This window comes from Macaca nemestrina, chromosome 11, assembly GCF_043159975.1.
Source record: "Macaca nemestrina isolate mMacNem1 chromosome 11, mMacNem.hap1, whole genome shotgun sequence".
NCBI lineage: Eukaryota > Metazoa > Chordata > Mammalia > Primates > Cercopithecidae > Macaca > Macaca nemestrina.
In genome coordinates, this window is record NC_092135.1 from 71,811,423 (window position 1) to 71,826,443 (window position 15,021).

General features: G+C 38.3%; 1 protein-coding gene across 6 annotated transcripts in view; it reads right to left on the reverse strand.

The window, feature by feature from the left end:
* The window catches only part of LOC105483219 (Sp3 transcription factor), an 82,394-nt gene that overhangs the window by 37,118 nt on the left and 30,255 nt on the right, over window positions 1-15,021 (reverse strand). The gene's annotated exons all lie outside the window — the stretch shown is intronic.

Consider the following 15,021-nt stretch of genomic DNA (forward strand, 5'->3'; position numbering starts at 1 on the left):
ACTAACCTCTCTATCTATCCTTCAAGACCAGTTGGAGAGTAATCTCCTGTATAAATGCTTATAGTAGAATTAATTACATTAATTAGTTCATATGTCCCTTTAGATAATAATTGCTTCACTCAAAGTTCTCAGAAAATACAATCTCCCTAGATGAACAAATCTTCCTTAAGAAGGAACTTCCAAAATAGGTAATAATCGACCTGGAAAAACTTTGTCCTCTACTTTTCTATGCCTTCTATGTGCAAATAATACATAGAGATGTTACAAGATTAAGCTGATACAGATGAGACCACAAAGTGCTCACTAAAGACAATAAATTAATTGCCCAAAAAGTGTTATACCCAATTTCTAATCACTGCATTCATTCATACACATCTGGGTATACTTTCAAATTCTCACCATAAAATCAATTAATGTAGTAAGCCCTAAATAATTCTCCTTTGCATACCAACTTAATACACATACCTTAAATATAAGTCATCAGTACCAGGCACATAAGTTTACATCTTCCTTCGTATCTCAGTATAGATGAAAGGAAAATACTTTTTTTTACTGTGCTGTATTAATGTCCTACATGGTAGCTAGTCATTCTTAGAAATCCACTATTTATCAGGCTCAGGAGAAACGAAAGTAATAATCCATCAAAATGACCCATAAAAGTAAGAAAAGGTATTCAACATTGTTAAATATCAGGGAAATAAAAATTTAATTAACAATGAGGTATCATTACCCACCCACAAAACGACTAGAAATTTTAAAACAGACCGTACAGACTGTTGGGAAAGAAGTGTAACAACTGAAACTCCCACAGTGATGGTAAGTGTGTAGATCAGTACAACCACTTTGGAAAATCTTTCGTCTATATCTTCTAGAAGTGAAACTATGTATTCCCTACAGCTCAAACAATTTCCCCTAGGTACACACCCTACAGAAATGCATACACTTAACACCAAAATACAAGTATAAAACTTACACAACGTCATTTGTAATCACCCTAAACTAGAAAAACTCATATATCCACCAGTATTGGAATGGAAAAATAAATCATATTTGTTCATACAATGGAACATATTAAAACAATGAACATTAACAACCACCTACATGCAACAGAAATGACTCTCAAAGCATTTCGAACAAAAGAAGCCCCCTGCACCCGGTATGTATTCCCTTTATACACAGGGAATGGGACCGTGTGTGATATTTATATAAAGAAATTTTCATTTATGTAAGATTCATAGCAACTGGCAATGATTCCAACCATATGACACGTTGGAAACAGCAAAACTATGGAGACAGTAAAAAAGATCAGCGGTTGCCAGGAACTAAAGGGCACAGAGAGATGAATAGGCACAGCACAGAGGTATTTTTATTCTAGAGGAGTGAAAATACTATGTATGATGTAATATAGGTGGATGCATGGCATACATTTGTTCAAACTTACAGAATGTATAAACACGAAGAGGGAACCCTAATGTAAAGTATGGACTTTGGGTGATAATACATCAAGCAAATTCATCAACTGTAACAAATGAACCACTTTGAATGATGGGGGATGCTGACATAGGGAAGGGTATGCATGTGCAGGGGCAGGGGGGTAAGGTGTATCTCTATACTTTCCTTTCCAGTTTACTAAGCATCTAAACTGTTCTTTAAAAATTTATTTATTTATTTTATTTTATTTTATTTGAGGCAGAGTCTTAACTCTGTCACCCAGGCTGGAGTGTGGTGGCATGACCTCAGCTCACTGCAACCTCTGCCTCCTGGGTTCAAGTGATTCTCCTGCCTCAGCCTCCCGAGTAGCTGGGATTACAGGTGCCCGCCACCATGCCCGGCTAATTTTTGTATTTTTAGTAGAGACAGGGTTTCACCATGTTGGCCAGGCTGGTCTCGAACTCCTGACCTCAAGTGATCCACCCACCTCAGCCTCCCAGAGTGCCGGGATTACAGGCATGAGCCACCGAGCCCAGTCTAAAAAAACATTATTTAAATGTTAAGGGAGTGGGTGCTCCATGGTGATAGAAGAGTGGTGACTGCCTACTTTTGAGGGAAATATATGACTGAGTACAGGGAGATTTCTGGGTTGCTGGTAATATCATATTTCTTGATTTGGGTGGTAGTTCTTCTATGTGTTCATTTTGTAAAATTTCATCAAGTTATATACATATGATCTGTATATTTTTTGAATGCACATTATACTTCAATATAAAGATTATTCTAAATTAAATACTTTAACGTAATTTATAGGTGATTAGGAACTGTTAAAGACAGTTTTTTTGCTTTACCTCTAGTTCCCACATAGTTTACTAAACCTTCCCCCATTTTTATACAAATTAAAAAAAAAACTTAAAATGAGTGTGTCCCACAAATTAAATTCATAATATGAAATTTAGAATATAATTTTATTCATTCAACAACTATGTGTACGGCTACAATGTGCCAGTCACTGTTCTAGGTTCTAAGGATAAGGCAGTTAGCAAGTTACAAGTTCAAGCTGACTGGGTGTGTTGGCTCATGCCTGCAATACCAGCACTTGGGGAGACTGAGGCGGGAGAAACGATTGAGCCTAAGAGTTCAAGACCAGCCTGAGCCAACAGAGAGAGGTCCCGTCACTACCCAAAAACAAAACAAAACAAAAAACAAAACAAAACAAAAGGCAAGGCAGACATGGTGGCACATGCCTTGTGGTTCCAGCTACTCAGGAGACTGAAGTAGTAGAATCACTTGAGCCCAGGAGGTCAGGTTGCAGTGAGCCATGATCACATCACTGCCCTCCAGCCTGGACAACAAAGCAAGACCCTGAAATAGTTTAGATATTTGTCCCCACCCAAATCTTATGTTGAAATGTAATCCCCACTGGTGGAGGTGGAGCCTGGTGGGAGGTGACTGGATCAAGGGGGCAGATTTCTCATAAATGGTTTAGCACCACTGTCCTGGCACTGTTCTTGCAATAGTTAAGAGATTTGGTTAAGCATGTGGCACCTTCCCTCCTACTCTCTCTTTCTCTGTCTCTCTCCTCCCCCTACTTCTACCATGTGACGTGCCCATTCCCTCTTTGCCTTCTGCTATGAGTAAAACCTTCTTGAGGCCTTCCCAGAACCAGATGCCAGCACTATGCTTCTTGTACAACCTGCAGAATTGAGTCAATTAAACCTCTTATAAATTACCCAGTCCCAGATATTTCTTTATAGTAATACAGGAATGGTCTGACACAGTCTTAAAAAGAGATGATGGTGGCCTGAAGCTAGGGTATTGATGAGGAGGGGCAGAATTGGTCAGTCAGAAAATATGTTTAAAGTAGAGTCAAAGACATCTGCTAACAGATTGATAACAGGTTATCATGTGAGGAGCAAGAACAGGAAGAAGTTAAAAACACTCCCAAGGTTTTTGTTTTGTTTTGTTTTAATCCTGAGCAACTAGAAAGATGGACTTGCCATTGACTGAGATAGGGTAAACTGAAGGTAGAAAAGACTGCAGGGGAGGGGTGCCAGTCAGGGGCCTATTTTGAAATATGAAAGTTCTGAATGCCTATTGAATATCCAAATGAAGGTGTTGATAAGGCAGTCAATGGATTTGGAGTTCAGGTAGAAATATGGCCTGACAATATCAGCATATATGTTAGGTACTGAGAGTCATCTGGAATATAATGTAGACAGGAGGAAACCCCGTAGCACTCCAAAATTAACAAGCAGAGATTAAAAAGAACCAGCAAAGGGGACTGAGAGTGGCCAGTGAGATATGAGGCAACTGGTGTCAGAAGTCAAACTGAAGAAATCATTTCGAGAAGAACATAACTGTGTCAAATACTTAAAAAGTCAAGTAAAACAAGGACTAAGAAATGATCCTTGGATATAACATTGTGGTAATCACTGGTGATCTTGATAAGAACTGTGAGCACAAAACTCCGCTTAGTACAGACTCCAGAAAGTGGAAGGAGATGAACTGTAAACAAGTACAGGTAACTGTTTCCAAGAGTTTTGCTGTAAAAGCAAGCATTATAAAATTGGCAGTACAGCTCCTAGGTTAGCCCACAAAGGTAGATTTGACACATAAGGGTACCTGAAATATCTGTATATCAGACTTTATATTCTGTAGCAATAGTGCATGCTAGCAGTATAAAGAAACGAATGTGCTTATTTACATTTGATTAATATTTGAGGAAAAGTATGCAAAAAATTTAAGCAATGAAAAGAGAAATACAAGGAAATGTGCATGACACATTTAAGAATTTTATAAACAGCACTTTTTCTTTATGTCTATTTTCCACCTCAAAATGTTTCCTTTTCATTGGGCGAGGTATTGCACTGACAGTATCTCTGTCCTGTGATTATGGTTGTTTTCAAGGCCTACCAATAAAACAAGCTTGCAAAAGGGATATGTACAAAAGAAAAACAATTTCTGCACACCTGGGCAAGAATTGAAGAGAAGAAAACAGAAAATTTAAATAATGAAATATACACATACACACACAAACACAACATGGTTACAAAGATAAGGCTAATTTTCAATATTAGTTAAGTATCAATAACTCAGGGCATGCCTAGATTTCTATTAAAAATATTACAAGAAAATCCTAAATACCTCTTCCTAAAATTAACTGCTAATTATTTATCAATACAGCTAATAGAACATTTAAGATAAATTCTTAACCAATTTATCAAGTCTGGAACACGCGTATTTAATTTAAATAGCTAACATTAGATAAATATGAATTACAGTATAGTTGATAAAATGAGACATTATCTTTTATCAATAGTGTGCCATTAAGATTTTGTTGTTCTTATCAAAGTCTTTCATATTTTCTGCCTTCGACTTTTTTAAGCACTGATGAAATTACTTCATTTGATTCTAAAAATTTACATTTTCCCTTTAATCAGCTTCACCTGCCATAAAAATCATCTAACAGAACCACTGGATAATCCTACAATATCTCATGTATTATAAAGTTTCATTATTCCTCAGATTCCTATGGATATTTCAGAGGTACCAAGCTTTTTTCCAACTTTTCTTCTAAGGGGATAGTTCTAAATTATAGATATGAATTCCTAAAAATATTCCTTCACTAATGCTAAAAGAAGTTAACACTTTAGGGGTAGGTTTTTAAAACTAAATGTTATCCCCTTACCAAATATAATAATAATTTTAAAAATATAGATGGATGGATAAATAATCACCATCTCTGCTTTAACATCAAGCAATCTCTTCCCCCAAATGCCATCTCCTTAGATTTGGATCATTATTCTTCTATAAACTGCTCCTGTCCTCCCATTTGAAATTAATCTTTTATTAATCTTTCATTTTTATAGTTTTCCAAATTATCTTACATACACATACATATGAACATAACCAGAAATGACTGATTTCCTAATATGTATTACAGAAGATCTCATTTTATAGTCTTGCCACAAATATGTGAGAAAAAGACTATGTGACCTGTAATTAGTACACTGACTAGTGAGATATTCACTTCACCTTATTAAATCTGGAGTACTAGTTAAGCCCTTGTTAAACAGTGTCCTACTCTCCCCAATGATAAATATGATGGCTAAACACATAAGATAAGGATTTACTACTTGTTGAGCACTATTCTAAGTACTTACATATATTAACTCATGTCATGCTCCCAACTACACTGAGGTTATTATTTTTCCCCTTCCTTTCTAGATGAGAAAACAAAGAGGTTATGTAGTTTGCCTGAAGTCACACAGTTGAAAATGGATGCAGCCAGGATGTAAGATGGAAAACTGTGCAAAACCATATTGCATATATTGCTAAAGATCAACTCCCTACCAGGGCCAGTTCACAGGAAGAGAAGCTTTAAGTTAGCTTCCCTGTATATAAATATATGCAATTTTATTTAGTTTTAGTTTAATTAAATCAAAGTGAATTAAAAAATCTAGGAAGGATAAAGAAACTTTATACATAGACTATTTTTGTCTGTTTCAGACAGAGTCTCGCTGTTGCCCAGGCTGGAGTGCAGGGGCGTGATCTCAGCTCACTGCAACCTCCACCTCCCGGGTTCAAACTATTCTCCTGCCTCAGCCACCCAAGTAGCTGGAATTACAGGCATGCAACACCACACCGGGCTAATTTCTGTAATTTTAGTAGAGACCAAGTTTCGCCAGTTGGTTAGGCTGGTCTCGAACTCCTCACCTCAGGCGATCCGCCCACCTCGGCCTCCCAAACTGCTGGGATTAGAGGCGTGAGCCACCGCGCCCAGCCACATACGCTATTATATGTGAAATATTCTATTGTATGTATATAGTATGTGTATGTAGCATGTGAAATCCTGTCACACACTGCAACACTGATGAACCTCAAGGACATTATGTTAAGTGAAATAAACTAGTCACAAAAGGACAGCTATGATTCCATGAATATGAAGTACCTAAAGTAGTCAAAATCACAGAAACAGCAAGAAAAAAGGCAGTTGCCAAATGGGGGAGAGAGGGAAAGGGAAGTTGGTATTTAAAAGGTAAAGAGTCTCAATTTTGCAAGATGAAAAATTCTAGATATGTGTTACACAACAATGTGAATATACATAACATTACTGAACTATACACTTAAAAATTGTTAAGATGGTAAATTTAATGTTATGTGTTTTTTACAATTTTTTTTTTTAAATCTGGCAAATCTCCCCTATTGTTTCCCACTCCCACAGAGGACTTATTTTAGAAACCTAATAGATAAAATCCTCAATGTCACAGGTAAGAAGGTCAGAGAAACTATGAAGGATACACAGCAATATTACAAGTTATTATGACACACAATACGCTTTCCTAAGGCTCCACCTTGTCCCCGTAAGCTCTGGGCACTAGTTTTCCTCTCCCCTTCAGATAAAAAAAAAGAGACTACTTTAAATTTACTATAAAGGTTTTTTTTTTTTAAAGCCATTCTACCAGGTTAAAATAGTACACACACACAAAAAGATAGTTCTCAGTAATTCCTAACTGCTATCCAAGAAACAGCAGGAAAGTGATCTGCTATAAGCAGCAGTAACTCACAACTCTCAAATCAAATGTATTAAAATGTACTAAATGTTCATCTTAAGAGTAGACTGAATTTTTAGGGACAATTAAAGATCTGAAGCTGCCTATTATGAATAAGGTTAAGTATTCAAACTGCTCTTGATTCAAAACAAATTATGACTACAACAAAAACTGGATCTTAATGTAGTTTAACCTCCTTTCCCACCTCCCAATCACCTAATCTAAGCATTGTATCACAATGTCTAGTCTAACTTAGTCTAACTACTTGAGGACAAAATACATTGCTTTTCAAGCCTCCTTTAGTAAGACCAATGAAGGAAACATATAAAATAGCAATAATATATATTATTTTTTAACCTCATCTCTTAGTGTTTAATAGATGTACCTATTATAATCTTATTCTCAGTTTTTATGCCTTCTAGCAAATAGATATATGTTTTCTTCCAGGTTCTATACATGTATTTATGCTACTCACCAAGAATGCAAAAATGAGGCACGTGGTTCCCAGAAAAGCCCTGTCTTCCAACAGGACAAGTGCTAAGCATCCTATAGAATGTACCAGAGGAGGGGCATGGTGGCTCATGCCTGTAATACCCAGCACTTTGGGAGGCCAAGGAGGGAGAGTCACTTGAGTCTAGGTGTTTGAGACCAGCCTGGGCAACACAGTAAGACCTGTCTCTATCAAAAATAAATTGGGCCACAATGCCCAGATAATTTTAAAATTATCTGGCTTCCACATTAATTCTATTAACTAAGTCATTCTAATTGCATACTGCAGTTAAAACTTTTCAAATGAATGGCCTGAAGTCATTTAAAATATTCTAAAAAAATAGCCATGACAGAACAGAGCTGGTTATGCTTTTTAGATACTATTGTATTAGTCTGTTCTCCCACTGCTATGAAGAGATACCTGAGACTGGGTAATTTATTTTTTAAAAACATTTAATTGGCTCATGGTCCTGCAGGCTGTATAGGAAGCATGATTCTGGCATCTGCTCTGCTTCTGGGGAGGCCTCAGGAAACTTACAATCATGGCAGAAGGCAAAGGGATAGATGGCAAGTCACATGACCAGGGCAGCAAGAGGGTGGCAAGAGGTGCCACATACTCTTAACTAGATCTCACAAGAACTCACTATCACCAAGACAACACCAAGAAGGATGGTGTTAAACCATGGGAAACCACCCCCATGATCAAATCACCACCAGGCCCTTCCTCCCACACCGGAGATTACAATTGAACATGAGATTTGGGTGGGGACATAGATCCAAACCATATCAACTACATATCTTTTTTTTAAGACAGAGTGTCACTCGGTCACCTAGGCTGGAGTGCAGTGGTGTGATCTCTGCTCACTGCAACTTCCACTTCCCGGGGTTCAAGTAATCCTCCTATCTCAGCCTCCTGAGTAGCTGGGACTACAGGTGTCTGCCACCACGCCCGGCTAATTTTTGTATTTTTTAGTAGAGACTGGGTTTCGTCACATTAGCCAGGCTGGTCTTGAACTCCTGACCTCAGGTGATCCACCCGCCTCGGTCTCCCAAAGTGCTGGGATTACAGACGTGAGCCACCGCGCCCGGCCTGTATCATTCTTATAACTTGTTGAAATGTAATAGTAATGGCATATATCACAATATAAATTCATTTTCTCAAATTTAACTTGAGGTCCTTTTAAGCTTTAATTATAAAATATTTTAATTAAACTACTTTTAATTGTGTATCGCTTTAAAAATACATCAAAAACTTCTAAAATTCAAAACCTTCAGGACATGAGTTATTTAAAATAGTTATCATATCTTGAACAAAAATTCCTACAGAATCAATTACACATTTACCTACTTTCCTTGGCAGGAAGCTCAGAATGTTATTTAATCTTTGTCTAATGATTCCAATTCATTATTAAAAGTAATTTATGGTATCAAATAGGCCCTAGAACACTGAACTAAAAACATTCATAATTATAGTTTTTCATTTCTTCTACTTGTTTTTCCTGCCTTCTTCCCAACTCTGGTGATAATCCACTCTCCATCCTCCACTTACCAGGTTACCGTACCCATCATCCTTTCTACTGTACATTTTCCAAGCCAGTTTTAAACTTGGAAATCAGTCGGAACTGTTAAAACTGTATATAAACATTAAATAAATCAGGACTAAAGAAAGGATCTAAGGCTACTCTTAAGAAACCCAAACCCTTGAAAATGAAGATGGCCACGGCAGGTATATCTGCTTCATATAGGGAATTTCAAACTGTTTCCATAAAGAATACTGTAAGTGTCAGCAGAGAAGAGGGCCCCAGGCCCTCATAAAAGTCAGAGCAGCCCCATTAATATGGGTTTTATACACTGGAGTTCTGCCTAAGATGTCATTTGAAGAAAAGGCTCTGCTCTAGCACTGGACTAAAACTGATGTTTCTGCCACTGCTGCAATGGCTAGGGGAAAAACAACCAACCAACAACAAAAAAACATGGTTTGGGCATTTCTTCCTTCATTAAAAAAAACTGCCTTCAAACAAAACAATTCCGTTCCAACACTTTCTGCAGACTGTAAACAATCCTAATTTGAGTTAGTATCAACAGAAATAGAAGAAACAATGCTTTAAATGATCCACTAAACCACACCTATGTACTGCTTTGAACTCCTATTTACAAGCTTGTTTTCTATTTTCCCCTGTGTCTGCTACCTGAATAATCCCTGCCATATTACCTATATAATTAGAGGACCCGTAGTCAACATGTGAGTTGGCTATCACACAAAGAATAAAAGCCAAAGACCTGGATCTTGGCAGTTTTATAATTTTTACATTTTTCTTTTGCCCTCACATTTTTACATATTTGATTCAAACATTTATTGAACAACTATATTGGGTGAACATTTGTTGACCAAAATTACAATCTAACACATTAATGAGAATCAGTGAAGTTGTGCTACAGTAACATCAATCACAAAAGCTCAATGGCTTTGATAAAACAAAAGTTTATTTTTCACTAATTTCAAATGTCCAATTCAGGTTGGTAAGGGAGATCTGATCATGATAGCACCTCAGGAGTCCAGGCTCCACTTGATACATGCTTCCAAGGTTACCTTGCCAAAGGTGAAAGAAAACGTGGAAAATCACATTCTGCTCTTAAACTTCCACTCACGCTTTGTCACAAAAAGGCGTATGGCCATGCCTGACATTAAGAATTAAAGGAAAGGGCAATTCTATGATTATTTTATGAAGAATCATGACTCCCTAGTCCCCCTGCTGTCAAATATTTATTCTTCCCACATGAAAAAACACACCTGTCCCTCCATTCAGAAGGCAACCCAAATATCCCATCCAATCTCAGCAGTAAGTTCAAAGGACAGGATCTGTGTTGATGGGGAAATCACCTCTATATCAAGTCCAGATGCAGCCCCTCTTCACAGAGACCTATTAAAACAAGTAATCTACCTCCCTTCAAACACACAATACACACTGACAGAATACAAAAAATGCTCCAGTTCAAAAGAAGAAAATAAGACAACAGTCAGTCGTTCATAGCAATTCATAAGCCAGGCTGAACAGACTGTGCAAGGGCTCTCTGTCCTGGAAGGTGGGGAATGCTCTGATTGACCCCTGGGAGGAGTTTCTAAGTGTGCTGTTCTCTGTGCCTCTAGGTTCTGCCTTCTGGAAGGCTTTTCCTGGTCTGTTATCTTCTACTGCTAAAAGCGAAGTGGACATCAGAAAGTGACTCCTTAGCAGAGCAGAATTCTCAGGAAGCAAATAGGTTAGGCAGGCACGGGGCAGAGAGCAAGATCATTATGTATCAAGCAGTTATACTTTATTCAGACTTCTGGCTATGCCTCTCCCTGAAAAAATTAGAAGGCTTATCTATTTGATACTATCCAGTTTCAAGCGCCAATGTCCAGAACCAAAGCTTTTTTCTAAGATATGCCTCTTAGATTTACTACTTTTCTTCGCTTTCTTGCCCCATGAGACAATGTGTCTATTTCTCTCTACCTAACTATGGGTACTTTGAGTTTACCTGGCTTTAGCAGGGAATCCATACCTTTTAGTCTCTTTCCCCTAACCCAACTGAAAAGCAATTCCCTCTCAAGTTGGCCTTTACTCTGAATTACCTTAATCCTTTCAGACATTTTAACAATGGAAGTGATGTTCATAACCCTGACTGGATCCTGCCAACAAAATGGATTTTAATTATTTACTCAAAAGCCTTTTCAGTTGTGTCTCCTACTGATTGGAGGTAAAAAGCAATTACTGGTCAGGCAAAGTGGCTCATCCCAGCACTCTGGGAGGCCAAGGTGGGAGGATTGCTTGAGCCCAGGAATTTGAGACTAGCCTGGGCAACACAGGGAGACTGTGTCTCTAATTTATTTAAAAAGGAAAAAAAAAAAAAAGGAGCAGCAGCAACTGCTTCTTCTAATCCTACAAATTCCCAAATTTCTGGACCCTTTGTATTGCTTTTCATTCATACTTGGAAACTAAACAATTATTTTCTAGCTCATCTCTTTCCGTTGTATAACACCTTGTCTAATGAAACCAGTACCAGTTAAAATACAATTTGTTTTCCAACCTTATCCCAAAAGCTACAAATGCATTAGGTATACTACTTGCCTTCCAAGTTATTGCAGGAAAGTTTTATATAATATTGTTCTCTGCATCATAATGTTCCTAGCATCTAACATCAGTTTCCTTGCTGCCTGATTCTCAAGCCAATGCCACAGTTGAAGTTTTTTTGTTAGAGCATACTATTCTTTGTATAAATTTTGACTTAAGTGATGATAGGCTGTAACAACACAGATGCTGTCCAACAGAAATACAATGCAACTCACATAAGTAACTTCAAATTTTCTAACAGCTACATTAAAAAAGTAAAACTCAAAGGTAAAATATTTCATTTAACCTAATATAGACATACCTCAGAAACACTGCAGATTTTATTCCAGACAAGTACAATAAAGCTAATATTGCAATTAACAAAGCCACCCATTTTTTTGGTTTCCCAGTACATATGTTTATACTATACTGCAGTCTATCAAGTGTGCAACACCATTATGTCTAAAAAAACAAAAAGTACATTTATTTTAAAAAACTTTACTGCTAAAAAATGCCAACAATCATCCGAGTCTTCAGTAAATTGTAATCTTTTTGCTGGTGGAGGGTCTCGTCTCAATGTCGATTGCTGCTGACTGATCAAGATGGTGGTTGCTGGCTGGGCATGGTGGTTCCCATCTGTAATCCCAGCACTTTGGGAGGCCAAGGCAAGTGGATCACTTGAGGTCAGGAGTTCGAGACCAGCCTAGCGGTTTGTTTTGTTTTGTTGTTGAGACAGTCTCGCTCTGTTTCCTAGGCTGGAGTACAACGGTGCAATCTCAGCTCACTGCAATCTCTGAACCACTCAACCACTGAACCGCCTTCTGGGTTCAAGCGATTCTTCTGCCTCAGACTCCCAAGTAGCTGGGACTACAGATGGGCGCCACCACGTCTGGCTAATTTTTGTATTTTTAGTAGAAATGGGGTTTCATCATATTGGCCAGGCTGGTCTCGAACTCCTGACCTCGTGATCCTCCCGCCTCAGCCTCCCAAAGTGCTGGGGTTACAGGCTTGAGCCACCGCGCCCAGCCGGAAAATCTGTTGTTTAGCGTGACCCTTTTCATCAATGATGTTAATTTCCAGATAACTTCTTGCAGCTTCTACATCAGCACTTGCAGCCTTGCCTTTATGTTATGGAAACAGTTTCTTTTCTTAAAACTCATGGACTCATCTGCTAGCTTCCAACTCTTTCTGCAGCTTCCTCACCTCTATCAGCATTCACAGAATTGAAGAGAGTTAGGAGCCTTGCTCTGGATTAGGCTTTGGTTTAAAGGAATGTTGTGGCTGGTATGATCTGGCCAGACCACTAAAATTTTCTCCATATCAGCAATGAGACTGTTTTGCTTTCTTATCACATGTGTTCACTGGAATAGGACTTTTAATTTCCTTCAAGAACCCTTCCTTTGCATTCACAACTTGGCTGTTTGGCACAAGAGGCCCAGCTTCTGGTCTATCTGGGCTTTCAATATGCTTTCCTCACTAAGCTTAATTATTTCTAGCTTTTGACTTAAAGTGAGATATGTGCAATTCTTCCTTTCACTTGAACACTTAGAGGCTACTGTAGGGTTATTATTAATTGGCTTAGTTTCTTCTTTTTTTTTCTTGAGACAGAGTTTTGCTCTTTTGCCCAGGCCGGGGTGCAGTGGTGTGATCTCAGCTCACTGCAACATCTGCCTCTCGGGTTCAAGCAATTCTTCTGCCTCAGTCTCCCAAGTGGCTGGGATGACAGGCGCCTGCCACCATACCCAGCTAATTTTTGTATTTTCAGTAGAGACGGTTTTCACCATGTTGGCCAGACCGGACTTGAACTCCTGACCTCAAGTGATCTGCCAATCTTGGCCTCCCAATGAGCTGGGATTACAGGCATGAGCCACTGTGCCCAGAATTGGCCTACTTTAAATATTGTTGTGTCTCAGGGAGGAGGGAGGCCCAAGCAGAGAGATGGGGAAATGGCTGGTTGTTGGAACAGTCAGAACATACAACCTTTATATCAATTAAGTTCACCTTCTATGGGGGTGCATAGTCTGTTGTGCCCCAAGACAATTACAACAGTAACATCAAAGACCACTGATTACAGATCACTGTTAAGAAGTATAATAATAATGAAGGCCAGGCGCGGTGGCTCACGCCTGTAATCCCAGCACTTTGGGAGGCCAAGGCGGGCGGATCATGAGGTCAGGAGATCCGAGACCATCCTGGCTGACACGGTGAAACCCCGTCTCTACTAAAAATACAAAAAATTAGCCAGGCGTGGTGGTGAGCTCCTGTAGTCCCAGTTACTCAGGAGGCTGAGGCAGGAGAATGGTGTGAACCCAGGAGGCGGAGCTTGCAGTGAGCCGAGACTGCACCATTGCACTCCAGCCTGGGCGACAGTGGGTGACTCTGCCTCAAAAATAAAAAATAAAATAAAATAATGGAAACATTTGAAATATTGCAAGAACTGCCAAAATGTGACACAGAGACACAAAGTGATCACGTGCTGATGGAAAAATGGGGTCAACAGACTTGCTCAAACATGAGGTTGCCACATCCTTCATTTTTTTTTTAGTATCTGTGAAGCACGATAAAGCATGCCTATATATCCAAAGAATTAAATTCCAATCTTTTATCAATAATATTCATGAAATGTTTTACATTCTATTTTTTATACTAAAACTTCAAAATTCAGTTTGTATTTTATTACACTTAACAGCACATCTCAATTCAGTCTAGCCACATTTCCGAGTGCTTAACAGCATCACAGGGCTAGTGGCTCCCCTATATAACAGAGCAGGGCAAAATTAAGTTGTACTAACAACCTCTCAAATCACAGTGGCTTAAAACAAAGGTCTATTTTTTATTCATATCCATCATAAATCAGCTGAGGGTGTACTGCATGCTTTCTTGACTAATGGATCAATCACCATGACATATTTCATTGGCCAAAGCAAGCTCCATGGCTACACCCAACTTGGGTGAAGAAGAGAACCAGATATATTAGGAAGACAGTACAAAGAACATTTATAAAATTATATATATATATATATATATATATAAATAAAACATTTGTAAAATAACCTTTATAAAATCACAATTTAAAACTTTCAAACTATGTTTTCAATAAATTCTACCTTTATTTTCCTTTTGTTCTGATATAAGCCTGCTTCAAAAAGCAAATGAAATGATAAAGTGGTAGAGCTCTACTTGAATAAACTACTACTACTAACTAGATCAAACAGTAAATCTAAGACAAAATTTCTTTACCATGGAACATCATTTGCCCTTCAACAAAATTCCTGAAGATTTAATAAAAGCAAATGAAAAGAGGAAATAAGAGTTGGATTATGTAGTCCCAAGTATTTGGGAAGCAGAGGTGGGAGGATAGCTTGAGCCCAGGTGCTCAAGACCAGCCTGGGCAACATAGTGAGACTCCACCATTACAAAAAATCAAATCATAAAAAAATTAGCAAGGCACAGTGCTG